The sequence below is a fragment of the Salvelinus sp. IW2-2015 genome, linkage group LG4q.1:29 (genome assembly GCF_002910315.2).
Source record: "Salvelinus sp. IW2-2015 linkage group LG4q.1:29, ASM291031v2, whole genome shotgun sequence".
Classification (NCBI taxonomy): Eukaryota; Metazoa; Chordata; class Actinopteri; order Salmoniformes; family Salmonidae; genus Salvelinus; species Salvelinus sp. IW2-2015.
In genome coordinates this window covers 26,924,320-26,943,185 of record NC_036842.1, presented here as the reverse complement: position 1 = coordinate 26,943,185, position 18,866 = coordinate 26,924,320, and the positions used below count along the sequence as shown (strand labels likewise).

The 18,866-nt window shown below is 44.0% G+C and overlaps 1 pseudogene; it reads right to left on the bottom strand.

Moving 5' to 3' along the window:
• LOC111961753 (proteinase-activated receptor 2-like) overlaps nucleotides 1–18,012 on the bottom strand; it is a 26,622-nt pseudogene extending 8,610 nt beyond the window's left edge.
• Between the last annotated feature and the right edge of the window lie 854 nt (nucleotides 18,013–18,866).

Sequence of the window (18,866 nt, the reverse complement as noted above, 5' to 3'; positions counted from 1 at the left end):
TTATAATATAATAAAATATATAGTGAAAACAATAGTGGTCCTAAAACGGAACCTTGAGGAACACCGAAATGTACAGTTGATTTGTCAGAGGACAAACCATTCACAGAGAAAAACTGATATTTTTCCGACAGATAAGATCTAAACCAGGCCAGAACTTGTCCGTGTAGACCAATTTGGGTTTCCAATCTCTCCAAAATAATGTGGTGATCGATGGTATCAAAAGCAGCACTAAGGTCTAGGAGCACGAGGACAGATGCAGAGCCTCGGTCTGACGCCATTAAAAGGTCATTTACCATCTTCACAAGTGCAGTCTCAGTGCTATGATGGGGTCCAAAACCAGACTGAAGCATTTTGTATACATTGTTTGTCTTCAGGAAGGCAGTGAGTTGCTGCGCAACAGCTTTTAAATTTTTTTTGGAGAGGAATGGAAGATTCGATATAGGCCGATAGTTTTTTATATCWTCTGGGTCAAGGTTTGGCTTTTTCAAGAGAGGCTTTATTACTGCCACTTTTAGTGAGTTTGGTACACATCCGGTGGATAGAGAGCCGTTTATTATGTTCAACATAGGAGGGCCAAGCACATGAAGCAGCTCTTTCAGTAGTTTAGTTAGAATAGGGTCCAGTATGCAGCTTGAAGGTTTAGAGGCCATGATTATTTTCATCATTGTGTCAAGAGATATAGTACTAAAACACTTGAGTGTCTCTCTTGATCCTAGGTCCTGGCAGAGTTGTGCAGACTCAGGACAAATACAAGGAATACAAATACAAGGAATACGCAGATTTGGAGGAATACGCAGATTTAAAGAGGAGTCTGTAATTTGCTTTCTAATGATCATGATCTTTTCGTCAAAGAAGTTCATGAATATATTACTGCTGAAGTGAAAGCCATCCTCTCTTGGGGAGCTGCTTTTTAGTTAGCTTTGCGACAGTATCAAAAAGCATTTCGCTACAATCGTATTAACATCTGCTAACCATGTGTATGTGACAAATACAATTTGATTTGAAGAAAAACAATCGGATTTTTCTTATTTTCCTCAAGTAAGTCGGAAAAATAGGATGATCGAGCAGCCGTGAGGGCTCTTCAATACTGCACGGTACTGTCTTTCCAAGCTAGTCGGAAGACTTCCAGTTTGGTGTGGTGCTATTTCCGTTCCAATTTTCTGGAAGCTTGCTTCAGAGCTTGGGTATTTTCTGTATACCAGGGAGCTAGTTTCTTATGACAAATATTTTTAGTTTTTAGGGGTGCAACTGCATCTAGGGTATTGCGCAAGGTTAAATTGAGTTCCTCAGTTAGGTGGTTAACTGATTTTTGTCCTCTGACGTCCTTGAGTAGGCAGAGGGAGTCTGGAAGGGCATCAAGGAATCTTTGGGTTGTCTGAGAATTTATAGCACAACTTTTGATGCTCCTTGGTGTCTGAGCAGATTATTTGTTTCGAATGCAAACGTAATAAAATGGTGGTCCGATAGTCCAGGATTATGAGGAAAAACATTAAGATCGACAACATTTATTCCATGGGACAACACTAGGTCCAGAGTATGACTGTGACAGTGAGTAGGTCCAGAGACATGTTGGACAAAACCCACTGAGTCGATGATGGCCCCGAAAGCCTTTTGGAGTGGGTCTGTGGACTTTTCCATGTGAATATTAAAATCACCAAAAATTAGAATATTATCTGCTATGACTACAAGGTCCGATAGGAATTCAGGGAACTCAGTGAGGAACGCTGTACATGGCCCAGGAGGCCTGTAAACAGTAGCTATAAAAAGTGATTGAGTAGGCTGCATAGATTTCATGACTAGAAGCTCAAAAGACGAAAACATAATTTATTTTTTTGTAGATTTAATTTGCGTATAGTAAATGTTAGGCAGAACACCTCCGATTTGGTCGGGATGACGGGGGATATGGTCATAGCGACCCAGGAGTGACGGCTCATTTAACAGTAAATTCATTCAGGCTTATGCCATGTTTCAGTCAGGCCAATCACATCAAGATTATGATCAGTGATTAGTTCATTGCTATAACTGCCTTTGAAGTGAGGGATCTAACAGTAAGTAGCCCTAATTTTGAGATTACATTTACATTTACATTAAGTCATTAGCAGGCGCTCTTATCCAGAGCGACTTACAATTGCGTGCATTCCACACTTATGACATCCAGTGGAACGCCACTTTACAATAGTGCATCTAAATCTTTTAAGGGGAGGGTGAGAAGGATACTTTATCCTATTCCTAGGTATTCCTTAAAGAGGTGGGGTTTCAGGTTCTCCGGAAGTGGTGATTGACTCCGCTGTCCTGGCGTCGGGGAGGAGTTTGTTCCCCATTGGGGGCCAGAGCAGCGAACAGTTTTGACTGGGCTGAGCGGGAACTGTACTTCCTCAGTGGTAGGGAGGCGACGAGCAGCCAGAGGTGCATGAACGCAGTGCCCTGTTTGGGTGTAGGGCCTTGATCAGAGCCTGGAGGTACTGAGGTGCCGTTCCCCTTCACAGCTCCGTAGGCAAGCACCATGGTTTTGTATGCGGATGCGAGCTTCAACTGGAAGCCAGTGGAGAGAGCGGAGGAGCGGGGTGACATGAGAGACTTGGGAAGGTTGAACACCAGACGGGCTGCGGCGTTCTGGATGAGTTTGTAGGGGTTAATAGCAAGGCAGGGAGCCCAGCCAACAGCGAGTTGCAGTAATCCAGACGGGAGATGACAAGTGCCTGGATTAGGAGCCTGCGCCGCTTCCTGTGTGAGCAGGTCGTTACTCTGCGGATGTGTTAGAGCATGAACCTACAGGAACGGGCCACCGCCCTTGATGTAGTTGAGAACGACAGGGTGTTGTCCAGGATCACGCCAAGGTTCTCGTAGCGCTTCTGGGTAGGAGGACCACAATGGAGTTGTCAACCGTGATGGCGAGATCATGGAACGGGCAGTCCTTCCCCGGGAGGAAGAGCAGCTCCGTCTTGCCGAGGTTCAGCTTGAGGTGTATCCGTCATCCACACTGATATGTCTGCCAGACATGCAGAGATGCGATTCGCCACCTGGTCATTAGAAAGGGGAAAAGGAGAAGATAGTTGTGTGTCGTCTGCATATGCAATGATAGGAGAGACCATGTGAGGGTTATGACAGAGCCAAGTGGACTTGGTGTATAGCGAGAATAGGAGAGGGCCTAGAAACAGAGCCCTGGGGGACACCCAGTGGTAGAAGCACGTGGTGAGGAGACAGATTCCGCCACGCCACCCTGGTAGGAGCGACCTGTCAGGTAGGACGCAATCCAAGCGTGGGCCGCGCCGGAGATGCCCAACTCAGAGAGGGTGGAGAGGAGGATTCTGATGGTTCACAGTATCGAAGGCAGCCGATGAGGCTCAGTGAGGATGAGAGCAGAGGAGAGAGAGTTAGCTTTAGCAGTGCGGAGCGCCTCCGTGATACAGAGAAGAGCAGTCTCAGTTGAATGACTAGTCTTGACCAACTGATTTGGATCAAGAAGGTCATTCTGAGAGAGATAGCGGGAGAGTGGCCAAGGACGGGCACGTTCAAGAGTTTTGGAGAGAAAAAGAAGAAGGGATACTGGTCTGTATTGTTGACATCGGAGGATCGAGTGTAGGTTTTTTCAGAAGGGGTGCAACTCTCGCTCTCTTGAAGACGGAAGGGACGTAGCCAGCGGTCAGGGATGAGTTGATGAGCGAGGTGAGGTAAGGAGAAGGTCTCCGGAAATGGTCTGGAGAAGAGAGGAGGGGATAGGGTCAAGCGGGCAGGTTGTTGGGCGGCCCGCCGTCACAAGACGCGAGATTTCATCTGGAGAGAGAGGGAGAAAGAGGTCAGAGCACAGGTAGGGCAGTGTGAGCAGAACCAGCGGTCGTTTGACTTAGCAAACGAGGATCGGATGTCGTCGACCTCTTTTCAAAATGGGGACGAAGTCATCTGCAGAGAGGGAGGAGGGGGGGGGGGGGGAGGAGGATTCAGAAGGAGAGGAAGGTGGCAAAGAGCTTCCTGGGGTTAGAGCAGATGCTTGGAATTTAGAGTGGTAGAAAGTGGCTTTAGCAGCAGAGACAGAAGAGGAAATGTAGAGAGGAGGGAGTGAAAGGATGCCAGGTCCGCAGGGAGGCGAGTTTTCCTCCATTTCCGCTCGGCTGCCCGGAGCCCTGTTCTGTGAGCTCGCAATGAGTCGTCGAGCCACGGAGCGGGAGGGAGGACCGAGCCGGCCTGGAGGATAGGGGACATAGAGAGTCAAAGGATGCAGAAAGGGAGGAGAGGAGGGTTGAGAGGCAGAATCAGGAGATAGGTTGGAGAAGGTTTTGAGCAGAGGGAAGAGATGATAGGATGGAAGAGGAGGGGGTAGCGGGGGAGAGAGAGCGAAGGTTGGGACGGCGCGATACCATCCGAGTAGGGGCAGTGTGGGAAGTGTTGGATGAGAGCGAAGGGGAAAGGATACAAGGTAGTGGTCGGAGACGGAGGGGAGTTGCAATGAGGTTAGTGGAAGAACAGCATCTGTAAAATGAGGTCGAGCGTATTGCCTGCCTTGTGAGTAGGGGGGGGGAGGTGAGAGGGTGGGTCAAAAGAGGAGAGGAGTGGAAAGAAGGAGGCAGAGAGGAATGAGTCAAAGGTAGACGTGGGAGGTTAAAGTCGCCCAGAACTGTGAGAGTGAGCCGTCCTCAGGAAAGGAGCTAATCAAGGCATCGAGCTCATTGATTGAACTCTCCGAGGGAACCTGGAGGGGATAAATGATAAGGATGTTAAGCTTGAAAGGGCTGGTAACTGTGACAGCATGGAATTCAAAGGAGGCGCATAGACAGATGGGTAAGGGGAGAAAGAGAGAATGACCACTTGGGAGAGATGAGGATCCCGGTGCCACCACCCCGCTGACCAGAAGCTCTCGGGGTGTGCGAGAACACGTGGGCGGACGAAGAGAGAGCAGTAGGAATAGCAGTGTTATCTGTGGTGATCCATGTTTCCGTCAGTGCCAGGAAGTCGAGGGACTGGAGGGAGGCATAGGCTGAGATGAACTCTGCCTTGTTGGCCGCAGATCGGCAGTTCCAGAGGCTACCGGAGACCTGGAACTCCACGTGGGTCGTGCGCGCTGGACCACCAGATTAGGGTGGCCGATGCCACGCGGTGTGGAGCGTGGATGGTCTGTGCAGAGAGGAGAGAACAGGGATAGACAGACACATAGTTGACAGGCTACAGAAGAGACTACGCTAATGCAAAGGAGATTGGAGTGGCAAGTGGACTACGCGTCTCGAATGTTCAGAAAGTTAAGCTTACGTGCAAGAATCTTATTGACTAAAATGATTAAGATGATACAGTACTGCTGAAGTAGGCTAGCTGGCAGTGGCTGCGTTGTTGACTTTGTAGGCTAGCTGGCAGTGTTGACTTTGTAGGCTAGCTGGCAGTGGCTGCGTTGTGACACTACACTAATCAAGTCGTTCCGTTGAGTGTAATAGTATCTACAGTGCTGCTATTCGGGGCTAGCTGGCTAGCTAGCAGTGTTGATTACGTTACGTTGCGTTAAAAGAACGACAATAGCTGGCTAGCTAACCTAGAAAATCGCTCTAGACTACACAATATCTTTGATACAAAGGCGGCTATGTAGCTAGCTATGTAGCTAGCTACGATCAAACAAATCAAACCGTTGTACTGTAATGAAATGAAATGGAAATGTGATAACCTGTGGAGCGAAGCGGAAGCGACCGGGTTGTTGAGTGCGGAAGTTCTATTCGGTAGACGTTGGCTAGCTGTTGGCTAGCTAGCAGTGTCTCCTACGTTAAGGACGACAGATAGCTGGCTAGCTAACCTCGGTAAATTAAGATAATCACTCTAAAACTACACACTCTAAACTACACAATTATCTTGGATACGAAGACAGCAAAGACAACTATGTAGCTAGCTAACACTACACTAATCAAGTCGTTCAGTTGGGTGTAATAGTTGCTACAGTGCTGCTATTCGGTAGACGGTGGACGTTTGCTAGCTGGCTAGCTGCTGGCAGATGGCAGATAGCAGTGTAGACTGCGTTAGGACGACGAAATACGATAATTACGCAATTATCTTTGATACAAAGACGGCTATGTAGCTAGCAAGAGGAAATTGCTAGATAGACAAATTAAACCGTTGTACTATAATGAAATGTAATGAAATGTAATGAAAAGTTATACTACTGCGGACCAAAGTGCTTTTTCGGTAGACGGTGGACGTTTGCTAGCTGGCTAGCTGCTGGGCAGATGGCAGATAGCAGTGTAGACTGCGTTAGGACGACGAAATACGATAATTACGCAATTATTCTTGATACAAAGACGGCTATGTAGCTAGCTAAGAAGAAATTGCTAAGATTAGACAAATTAAACCGTTGTACTATAATGAAATGTAATGAAATGTAATGAAAAGTTATACTACCTGCGGACCAAAGTGCGAAGTGCGACCGCTCGCTCCAACCCGGAATAAAGATGTGAGGTATCACGATCTCTTTCAATAATGGCAGGAATGGAGGAGGTCTTTATTCTAGTGAGATTGCTAAGGCGAACACCGCCATGTTTAGTTTTGCCCAACCTAGGTCGAGGCACAGACACGGTCTCAATGGGGATAGCTGAGCTGACTACACTGACTGTGCTAGTGGCAGACTCCACTAAGCTGGCAGGCTGGCTAACAGCCTGCTGCCTGGCCTGCACCCTATTTCATTGTGGAGCTAGAGGAGTTAGAGCCCTGTCTATGTTGGTAGATAAGATGAGAGCACCCCTCCAGCTAGGATGGAGTCTGTCACTCCTCAGCAGGCCAGGCTGGGTCCTGTTTGTGGATGAGTCCCAGAAAGAGGGCCAATTATCTACAAATTCTATCTTTTGGGAGGGGCAGAAAACAGTTTTCAACCAGCGATTGAGTTGTGAGACTCTGCTGTAGAGCTCATCACTCCCCCTAACTGGGAGGGGGCCAGAGACAATTACTCAATGCCGACACATCTTTCTAGCTGATTTACGCTGAAGCTATGTTGCGCTTGGTGACCTCTGACTGTTTCATCCTAACATCGTTGGTGCCGACGTGGATAACAATATCTCTATATTCTCTACACTCGCCAGTTTTAGCTTTAGCCAGCACCATCTTCAGATTAGCCTTAACGTCGGTAGCCCTGCCCCCTGGTAAACAGTGTATGATCGCTGGATGATTTGTTTTAAGTCTAATACTGCGGGTAATGGAGTTGCCAATGACTAGGGTTTTCAATTTATCAGAGCTAATGGTGGGAAGCTTCGGCGTCTCAGACCCCGTAACGGGAGGAGTAGAGACCAGAGAAGGCTCGGCCTCAGACTCAGACTCGCTGCTTAATGGGGAAAACCGGTTGAAAGTTTCTGTCGGCTGAATGAGCGACACCGGTTGAGCATTCCTACAGGATTTCCCTCCAGAAGCCATGAGAAAGTTGTCCGGCTACAGGGACTGTGCGAGGGGATTTATACTACTATCTGTACTTACTGGTAGCACAGACGCTGTTTCATCCTTTCCTACACTGAAATTACCCAAGTATTAACTCTGGGCTATCAAGACATATACAATCAATACATCATTTTTATTAACTTAAAAATAATTCTATACTTTTGATTTCACTTTGAAAATGTGGAGCAGGTTGTGTAGATCTGTGAGAAATAATTTAAATGGTCATATTTAATCTCTTTTTAGATTTACTTTAATTGCAGCAAAATGTCATAACTGTGGTGTCTTTGGCATCATTAAAAGTAAAGACTTATTTTATCAAATACATTTTACTGATGATTAAACTAATCATGTAAATGTAATTAACTAGGAAGTCGGGGCACCAAGGAAAATCTTCAGATTACAAAGTTAGAATTTTCTGAATGTAACTCTTCAGATATTTTAATATCTGATCAATTAGTCTTCTAATTAATTAATTATTATTTACCTCACGGTAGTCTCATTCCAGACATTGTAAATTGTTGGTTTTCTGCACAAACCCAGCCTTTACTATGAATCATCCATACACCAATTGGCTTAATAATTTATTAACTAACTAAATAATCACATAAATGCATAAACAAACACAGTAGATATGGTTACAAGGAAATGATAGGGGAGGTTCCCTAGTGTGCTAAGCCGATATGACAGCTTGGTGGAAAAAGTGAAGCAAGTGTGGACTGAGAAAGAAGCGGGAAAGACAAAAGGAATCACTACACAGTTGATAATTATATGAATTGAAATGCTAATCCTTTGCACATGAATGCTCACTCATTCGGGAATAATTGCAATCAATAAACATTTACGCCCAGTGTGTCGTGATTTCTGTTGGAATCCGGTCCTTCTGCGGAGAGTCAGTTCATCCGAGTCTTTCTCTCGCTGCTTCCCTGAAGATCAAAGTCTTTTGTGGTTAGAATGGATACTTCAGAGTACAATTAGGAAATGTTCTCATAGATAGATGTTTCGGCGGTTATCGGTATTCACAATCCCAGGTTTACATAATTTCTGGCTGCATACTAGTAATTAGTATCTAAGATTTGCTCTTATTCTGTCGGGATCGATAGTCTCAGAGTTGAACCATTTCCCCCCGTGTAGCCAATGCTCCACCTGGTATGGTTAGAAATTCAACATCCATTGCAACGTTAACTGACACTGAGGTTTTTGTGGTGTGAAGAGGATTTCGTCAGGAGGGGGTTTTATTCGTAACTGTAGAAAAGGCGGTTCTATGATGCCAGATCATGTCTGTGCTCACGGGGGCGGGCCAATGACTTAATTAAACTTTAAAGGGAATACAATTCTCTCACGTCAAAGGTTTAACATCACATTACATCATTTCACAAATAGTTGCTGCTTTACTCATTCATACATTCAGAGATATAGTTATGTGTGTTTCCTGTCCTCTCTAAGGTCACCAAAGGAAATGCACTCGTCATACCCGTCACTTAAGTGTCCACGGACCATTCTCACAAGTGGACATTTTGTTTCAAATTCACATTTTGGGGATTTAGGAGTTCGTCATGTGAAATCCTTTGTTCTCTCTGTGTCTCTCTTTCTGCATGGCAAGGGGGAGAGAAACTCCACCAGGAATTTATGGCCTGAGATAACAGAACCTGGGTGTAGGAGAGCATGAGAGAGAGGGGGGGATGCCACAACCTATACCCAGAAAGGGCCACGTCATGACACTATGCAAGTGGTGTATAGACTTTCACTAGGCACTGTACAGTAGGTCATGTATGGCTCACTTGATAAAGAACAATACCCGTTGCCAGAAGTGAAGGGTCAGTGCTGGGCACTAAGAACTAAGTTAACAGTTTCAGAGAGCTCAGTGCTGGAACAAACATAATGGACATCTTTGACTGTCTAAATGTGGAGGATGGATCAGTAACACTTTTTCTGATTTTGTTTTCTAGATAAAACCAACAAAATCTGCACTAAAATTGTATGAGGGGCGAGGAGGCAATATAACAAGCACATAATATGAAGTAGTCTGGGGTTGCATCTCAGTTTAAAATAGCTTCTCTCCATTGATGATGATGAAAACAAAATGTTTTAGTAGATTGAGACCAACCCGGTATTCCCTTTAACCTGTCCAGTTCTTTAAAAACATCAGTACAGCCAACTTTGATCTCCACATGAGAACCCGCCTAAATGTAGCTGCTCTGTGTGTTCCCTGAGTCTGAGGTGCAGGTACCAAGGTTGGGGTCAATTCCATTTTAATGCCAGACAATTCAGCAAGTAAACCAAATCAACCAATCCAATTCCACATTTTCCTAATCAGTACTTATTGAATTGACTGGGATTGACCCCAAACCTGGATGGTGTTACTCATCTTGAAGTATTTCAGAGCAGTGAACGAGACCCTCATCCTAATCATGCCCTCTGGCTGCGGCATCTCAGCGTGTTCTTCACGTGCTCCCTGAACTCCTCTGAGATGAAGTAGTAGATGAATGGATCCACACAGCTGTTGAGGCTGGCCAGACACAGGGTGGTGATGTAAAAGCCGTAGTCATTCTGTACTACTTGAGCCAGCAGGAGAGAGTAGGTCACCAGCATCATGATGTTACTGGGGGTGAAACAGACCAGGAAGATGATCAGCACAGTAATGATGAGCACCACAGCCTTGCGCCGATTCTTGGTGATGCTGGCGTTCGTCATTGAGCTCCTAAGGGACTTGAGCATCAGAACGTTAACCACCACGCACAACACGGTGGGAACTACAAATCCCAGGGTTCCCATGGTCAGGAAGAAGCCGGCGGCCATGCTATTCTGGCTTGGCCGGGTGACGTCGTGGCAGGTGATGATGTTGAGGTTGGTCACCTTGACTGTCTGGTCGTAGAGGTAGAGAGGGGTGGTCAGCAGCCAGACACCCACCCAGACTGCGACCGAGACACCGATGGCTACATGGTTGTTCCTACAATCCTGGGAGAGGGGGTAAACGATGGCCCAGTAGCGCTGGACACTGATACAGGTGATGAAGAGGATGGAGCAGTACATGTTCCCATAGAAGAAGCCCACCACGACTTTACACAGCCTCTCTCCATAGATCCAGTCGTTACCGTTGAAGTGGTAGGCGATCTTCAGAGGAGTCCAGATGACAAAGAGCAGGTCAGACAGAGCCAGGTTGGCCATGTAGATGGTGGCAGGGTGCTTCTTCTTGGTCCGGAACAGGAAGACCCAGATGGCCATGGCATTGGTGGGCAGCCCCACAGCAAACACCACTATGTAGACGATGGGGAAGAACACAGTGGTCAGATGACTGGCCAGAACCATGCAGGCCTCCAGGGAGACCTGCAACCCCGCCGCTGTCTCATCCCCCGTGAAGCCTCGGTCTTCAACGACAGCATTAAACCGCTCTGAGAAAAGAGAGAAACAAGATGAAAATAAATAGGGGTGTTTAAGGAATTCCAAAAATGAGGTTACAATGTATGCCATTTCAATACAATAGCCATTTGTGATTTATTGCATACTTAAATTATTACTTTTCTAATTGTTCTTATGCAGTGTTTTAAAGTACTTTTTTGGGGGGGGTATATGTACTTTACTACTTATATTTTTGACAACTTTACTCCACTACGTTCCTAAAGAAAAAATGTACTTTATACTCCCATTAATTTTCCCTGACACCAAAAAGTAGTCGTTACATTATTTTTGCTGAGGCAGGACAGTATAATGGTTCAATTCATGCACCCATCAATCTAATACTTTATTAGGGTTGCAAAGGGTCGGAAACTTTTCGAAAACTTTCCGGGATATTTCCCAGAAATTTTCCATTGTAAGTTAAGCCCTGGAATTTGGGGAATTTTGCTTAAAATTCATCAAAAAAGTTAACTTATAACAGTGAACCTTTTTTAGTGGGATACACAAGGAAATTCTAGGTCTTGTGGCATATTTTGGTTAAACTATCCCCAACTCAATGGAATTGCAATCCTTTGCACACACAGTGCATTCTTCCATCACACATACAGCTGATTCTCAAGATCTTGAACACTAATGAGATGCTATTGAGCCCACGCTACTACACTGTCTGAGCCAAGGACTACATGCTTTCTGGTAAGTTTTGATTACAATACTGGGTGGGGTGAATATATTTTATATGACATAGAAGATTTTCTGTTAACTAGTAAATAGTAGCCTACAGCAAAGTGTGTTTAAATCATTTCTAACTTCTTAACAACTTCTGCTAGTTAGTATTTGCTACCATGTTGGTTTTAGCTTGCTTGAGCCTTATAACTGAGGAGTGATAATTCACCTGTTTCCATACATGTTTCATAAAATAAAAAAAAGTCTTACAAATTAGTTGTTTAATCTAACTGCTTAACTATTTATCTGTACATGGTTTATTTTTTTACTCATTTTTTCCTAATCTTTACAGGAAAATGCCACGGGCACTATCTGATGTGTGAAGACATTTCACTGCAGCGAATGTAGAAGGAAAAGCTGTGTACATTTGCAAATACTGTGCTAAATCATATGTGAAGAATGCAACAAAGATAAAGAATCATCTTGCCAAGTGCATAAAGTTCCCTCAGCGCTCACAACAAGCAACCTCTGACAAAAGTCCCTCTACTTCTATTTGAGGTGAAAATTATGAATCAAACACCTTATCGATAGCAACAGCTCATGGTCCTCCTGGAATCAGAAGTTTTTTTGACTCAATGGAGGAACGTAGTCAGAGAAATGCTGATGAATGTCTTGCTCGAGCTGTGTATGCAACTGGTTCACCTCGGATGCTCACAGGCAATGTGTATTGGAAGATAATTCTGAATGTTCTTCACCCAGCATACACCCCTCCAACCAGACATGCTTTATCTACTAATTTGCTAGATGCAGAGTTCAACAGAGTTCAAGTGAAGGTCAAGCAAATCATAGAGAAAGCAGACTATATTGCAATCAACTCTGGTGGGTGGTTGAATGTTCGTGGGCGAGGGATAATTAACTACATCATCTCAACTCGTATTCTACAAGAGCACAGACACAAGGGACAGCAGACACACCGGTCTCTACATTGCAGATGAGCTGATGCAGTCATCAATGACCTTGGACCACAGAAGGTATTTGCACTGGTGACAGACAATGCTGCGAACATGAAGGCTGCTTGGTCTAAAGTGGAGGAGTCCAACCCTCACATCACACTCATTGTCTGTGCTGCTCATGCATTGAATCTGCTCCTCAAGGACATCATGGCACTGAAAACAATGGATACACTCTACAAGAGAGCCAAAGAAATGGCTAGGTATACGAAAGGTCAAAGTTATAGCAGCAATCTACCTCACCAAGCAAAGTGAAAAGAATAAGAGCACCCCATTGAAACCGTTCAGCAACACCCATTGGGGTGGTGTTGTCATCATGTTTGACAGTCTCCTGGAGGGGAAGGCGTCCCTCCCCCAAAAATTGCCATACCACAGTCTGCCAATATGGACAGCCCCATCAAGAGGATCCTCCTGGATGATGTATTTTGGGAAGCAGCCTGAAACTCCTAAAACCTATAGCAGTAGCCATTGCACGGTTTGAGGGAGACAATGCGGCAGGTAGCCTAGTGGTTAGGGCGTTGGACTAGTAACTGGAAGGTTGCTAGATCGAATCCCCGACCTGACAAGGTACAAATCTGTTGTTCTGCCCCTGAACAAGGCATAACCCACTGTTCCTAGGCCGTCATTGTAAATAAGAATTTGTTCTTAACTGACTTGCTTAGTTAAATAAAGATAAAATTAAAATGCCATCCTGTCTGATGTTCAGACTCTGCTTGCAGATGTAAGAGAAGAAATCCATACTGCCCTGCCCACTTCACTGTTGCTCCAAGCAGAGGAAACTGCAGTTCTGAAATACATAAAAAAGGGTGAAGACTTCTGCCTGAAGCCCATACACGCAGCAGCGTACATGTTGGACCCCAACTATGCTGGAAAGAGCATCCTGTCTGGTGCAGAGATCAGCAAGGCCTACGGTGTCATCACTACCGTGTCTCATCACCTTGGCCTGGATGAGGACAAAGTTCTTGGCAGTCTGGCGTAGTACACTTCCAAGCAAGGGCTTTGGGAAGGAGATGCAATATAGCAGTCGTGCCAACATATCTCATCAGCCACCTGGTGGAAGGTACTTTGTGGATCTGAGGCTCTTTCCCCTGTTGCCTCCATCATCCTCCAAATCCCACCAACATCAGCCGCCTCAGAGCACAACTGGTCCTTGTTTGGGAAGACACATATCAAAGCACGCAACAGGCTGACCAATACAAGGGTTGAAAAATTGGTGGCCAACCGGGCAAATTTTGGGCTTTTTGAGCCTGACAACGAGCCATCCTCAACAAGGTTGGAAAGTGACAGTGAAGATGAGGCCTCAGAGTCTGATGTTCAAGAGGTGGACATTGAGGAGGACCAGGGAGAAGACATGGAAGCCTGAGAGGAAGACAACCAAAGCATTCGTTTCTAGACTATCATTTTACAGATGTATGTTGAAAACGTTTTTGGGAGATGCGATGGATCATTGTTAATCATTCAATATTCCCTTTCTTTTGTTGTTCAGTGAAATCATCCCATGTGAAGATTCAACTTATTTAATTAAAGTTCAATTCGTAACTAAATCGTTTTTTTTATATCTATTGGAAGGTTTTAACCATTTGAAATTATGTCTACTTATGATAAGGTAAAAGGTTTATGTTTCTGTCTCCAGATGATATGGTAAATATATCCAATGCAAAAAACATCTACATTTAAATAGTATTAATTTGCATATATTTCCAATAATTCCCATATATTCCCGTAAATTTCCACTTAAAGTTTCCACCTCTGAATATTCCACAAATGTGCAACCCTAGTTGTCATCCCTACACTCTCTGATCTGGCAGACTCACTTAACTTAAATACTGCGTTTGTAAATGTGTGAGTTCCGGTTGTGTTTTTATTGTGTTGTCTGGTTTGCTTAGTATAAGGAATTTCATTTGCTTTTACTTTGCACTTCAACAAAATTTTGAACATTTTGTAAGTTTTCCATGACTGTACTTAAGTATATTTAGAACCATATATTTTTAGACTTTTACTCTAGTAGCATTTTACTTTGTGAATATTGGTCATTTTTTATTAAAGGTATCCTACCTTTTACTCAAGTATGACAATTGAGAACTATTACCACCACTGTTCTTATGCAAACTACAGTTGAAGTCGGAACTTTACATACACCTTAGCCAAATACATTTAAACTCAGTTTCACAATTCCTGACATTTAATCCGAGTAAAAAGTCCTTGTCTTAGGTCAGTTACGATCACCACTTTATTTTAAGAATGTGAAATGTCAGGATAATAGTAGAGAATTATTTATTTCAGCCTTTATTTCATTCACCACATTCCCAGTGGGTCAGAAGATTACATATACTCAATTAGTATTTGGTAGCATTGCCTTCAAATTGTTTAACTTGGGTCAAACATTCCGGGTAGCCTTCCACAAGCTTCCCACAATAAGTTGGGTGAATTTTGGCCTATTCCTCCTGACAGAGCTGGTGTAACTGAGTCAGGTTTGTATGCCTCCTTGCTCGCACACGTTTTTTCAGTTCAGCCCACAAATATTCTATAGAATTAACGTCAGGGCTTTGTGATGGCCACTCCAATACCTTGACTTTGTTGTCCTTAAGCCATTTTGCTACAACTTTGGAAGTATGCTTGGGGTCATTGTCCATTTGGAAGACCCATTTGCGACCAAGCTTTAACTTCCTGACTGATGTCTTGAGATGTTGCTTCAATATATCCACATAATTTCCCTTCCTCATGCCTCATGATGCCATCTATTTTGTGAAGTGCACCAGTCCCTCCTGCAGCAAAGCACCCCACAACATGATGCTGCCACCCCCATGCTTCACGGTTGGGATGGTGTTCTTCGGCTTGCAAGCCTCCCCCTTTTCCCTCCAAACATAACGATGGTCATTATGGCCAACCAGTTCTATTTTTGTTTCATCAGACCAGACAACATTTCTCCAAAAAGTACGATCTTTGTCCCCAAACTGTAGTCTGGCTTTTTTATGGTGGTTTTGGAGCAGTGGCTTCTTCCTTGCTGAGCGGCCTTTCAGGTTATGTCAATATAGGACTCGTTTTACTGTGGATATAGATACTTTCGTACCGGTTTCCTCCAGCATCGTCACAAGGTCCTTTGCTGTTGTTCTGGGATTGATTTGCACTGTTCGCACCAAAGTACGTTCATCTCTAGGAGACAGAACCCATCTCCTTCCTGAGCGGTATGACAGCTGTGTGATCCCATGGTGTTTATACTTGCGTACTATTGTTTGTACAGATGAACGTGGTACCTTCAGGCGTTTGGAAATTGCGCCCAAGGATGAACCAGACTTGTGGAGGTCTACAATTTTCTTCCTGAGGTCTTGGCTGATTTCTTTTGATTGGCCCATGATGTCAAGCAAAGAGGCACTGAGTTTGAAGGTAGGCCTTGAAATACATCCACAGGTACACCTCCAATTGACTCAAATTATGTCAATTAGCCTTTCAGAAGCTTCTAAAGCCATACTACAAAGCAGGTTCAAGGAGTTACACGGAACCCAAACCGGCTGCACGCGTGTGCCATCGTCCATAAATGTATTTTGTCCTCCCACACCAAACGCGATCATGACACGCAGGTTAAAATATCAAAACAAACTCTGAACCAATTATATTAATTTGGGGACAGGTCAAAAAGCATTAAACATTTATGGCAATTTAGCTAGTTAGCGTGCACTTGCTAGCTAATTTGTTCTATTTAAGCTAGCTTTCTGTTGCTAGCTAATTTGTCCTGGGATATAAACATTGAGTTGTTATTTTACCTTAAATGCACAAGGTCCTCTATTCCGCCAATTAATCCACACATAAAACGGTCAACCGAATCGTTTCTAGTCATCTGTCTTCCTTCCAGGCTTTTTCTTCTCTTGACTTTATATTGCGATTGGCAACTTCATAAATTAGGTGCATTACCGCCACTGACCTCGTTCGTCTTTCAGTCCCCCACGTGGGTATAACCAATGAGGAGATGGCACGTGGGTACCGGCTTCTATAAACCAATGAGGAGATGGGAGAGGCAGGACTTGCAGCGCGTTCTGCATCAGAAATAGAACTGATTTCTATTTTAGCCCTTGGCAACGCAGACGCTCGTTGGCGTGCGCGAGCAGTGTGGGTGCAATAATTGAATAACATAGATTTCTAAATGTATTTTGCGACGCGAGCGTTGTGGTCAGCCTGTTAGCCTAAACTTTAAATTTCTTGGAAGGATAAGCTTAAAATGGGCATGGTCTATTTAAGGCCATGCACCACAGACTAAAATAAAATGTTTGCATCTACCTGTTGTTAGAATTTTGGTCCATTAATATTAGTATTTTCAAATGTAAACAAACATTTCAAAAACTTCTAAAATGTATATTTATCATACTACTATCATCAACATTTTAATGAAGTTGAACCACTATAAAATGGACCTACATCAATAATTTCAAAGCTCACTACATTAAATTACACACATTTTAAATGCCCATTTCATAGTGTTACAAATACGACCATATTTAGTAACTTACTTTGAAGAGATGGTGATTGGGTCTAAATAGGTATTTCTTGTTTGGTAATCTAAATTCAGTGTACTTGTCTGTAGCTTCCATTTCCTGAAAATCAGGCTCTTTCCACACCCCAACTCATTTTTCTCTGCTTCAGAAGCATTTGCTTTAACCACATTTTGTGTGCTTAACCTTAGATATATTCTCCAGGCTTGCCCAGAGAGAAGTGTTGATATGTTGTCCATTTTCTATTCTAGATAACATTTTCTTAGAAAAAATGCGGCAAAAATGCAATTTATGTACGTCTTTAGTATTTTACAGACAGAAAGATTAATAAAGTATTCATCCACAATCTGCTCTGCACAAGTCCTGGAGTGTCTTTACAAAATGAAACCAAACTATTTAGGCTGACTTCATCCAACTGATAAACGTTGATTGTGATATGATTAAGGGTAAACAATTACCTTTTGATGTTGTGGTCCCTGGCCTTAACTCAGCAACCAAAAACGCATATTTAATTTTAGCTTTCTTTATGAATCAGACAAATAGTTATTTCTGGTTGTTTACCAAATTTAGCTGGCTAACTCATTGCTCCTGCTTTTCAATATACCCTTCGGGCGGTCATTTCCCCTTAATCATCTCGATTTTGTGAAGAACAGCGTGTCATTGACATGTGGGATGATGACATCATCACTCATTGTCGTCTTGAGGTTTGTAACCACACCGACATAGCAAGCAAGTGTATTTTACAATAGCTGTATTCATTCAGGAATCAGATAGAGGGGATCCGACTAAACAAATTGTCCATCAAGTCATTAAAGAATATCACAATGTCATTTATCTGATCGAAGAAAAAAAACAAATAATGAGAGAAATAAAGGGAAAAGACCTTCTCTTACCATTTTTCTGAGACAGACATAGTTCGGCGCAGGCCAATAAAAACATAAGATTCAACCAATGCAGCTTGAAACTCATGTTAACTTCCACAAAAATGTCCAACAATAATCTACCTGCGATGTACGAAGAGTGTTGAATGCTGATTCAAGCGTTTGTGTATTCTTTTTGTCTGTGCAACTTTGAAGTCAACTGTAGCCAGCAGATCCGACGCGCTTGCTTATAGCTGCACTAGGGTCAGACAGGCTTCCTGTATAGATTAAGACCCAGCAGTGCCAGCGCGAGATATGTCTCAGAAAATGTACCTCAATCCAGGGATGACAAATGCGCAGCACTCTGAATTGTCCCTTTATCCCAGTTTTTCTGTATCCTAATCTACACAGTAAACCCTTCTGACCCTAGTGCATCTGTAAACAAATTGGTCAATCTGCTGGCTACAGTCAACTGAAGAGGTAGGGTACCACACCCCTCCCTCACACAACAGGTGGGAAGAAAAAAACTGTGTGATGTCATAAATCACGTGACCATACATGCCTGTGTTGTTCAGGCTGACTGGCTTAGTGGATGTTGTAGGCAGTGGCGCCGCCAACGGGTGGACATGGGGGGCCACGGCCACCCTGATACAATTGCTGCCCCCCCCCCTCGCTAGTCGCAAATGCATAAATGCTTCTGAGTATGCATAATATGCTTCTATCTGTTACATTAGTACTATTCATTTAAATCAATAATGTACATTTTTCATAATAGTTAATGTGAAAGAAAATTAATGTATAGCCAGCCAACCGCTTTTGACCGTCTGTCACTGCGTCACACTCCGAACCCTTTCACCCCTCCCCCGGCCTGCTGCTGCTGCACAGTGCACTGCCAGATGACAGTCTGCCTCATGGACAGCAGCAGCTGAGCTCTGCCTCGTGTCTCTGGTGGAATCATTGGAAGCTAGCCTAGCTGGCAGCTGCCTGCAGAGTTGAGATGAGACCACCAGACTGCTAACGGGTAAGTAAGTCATACAATACTACTTATCGTTAAAAAATATATA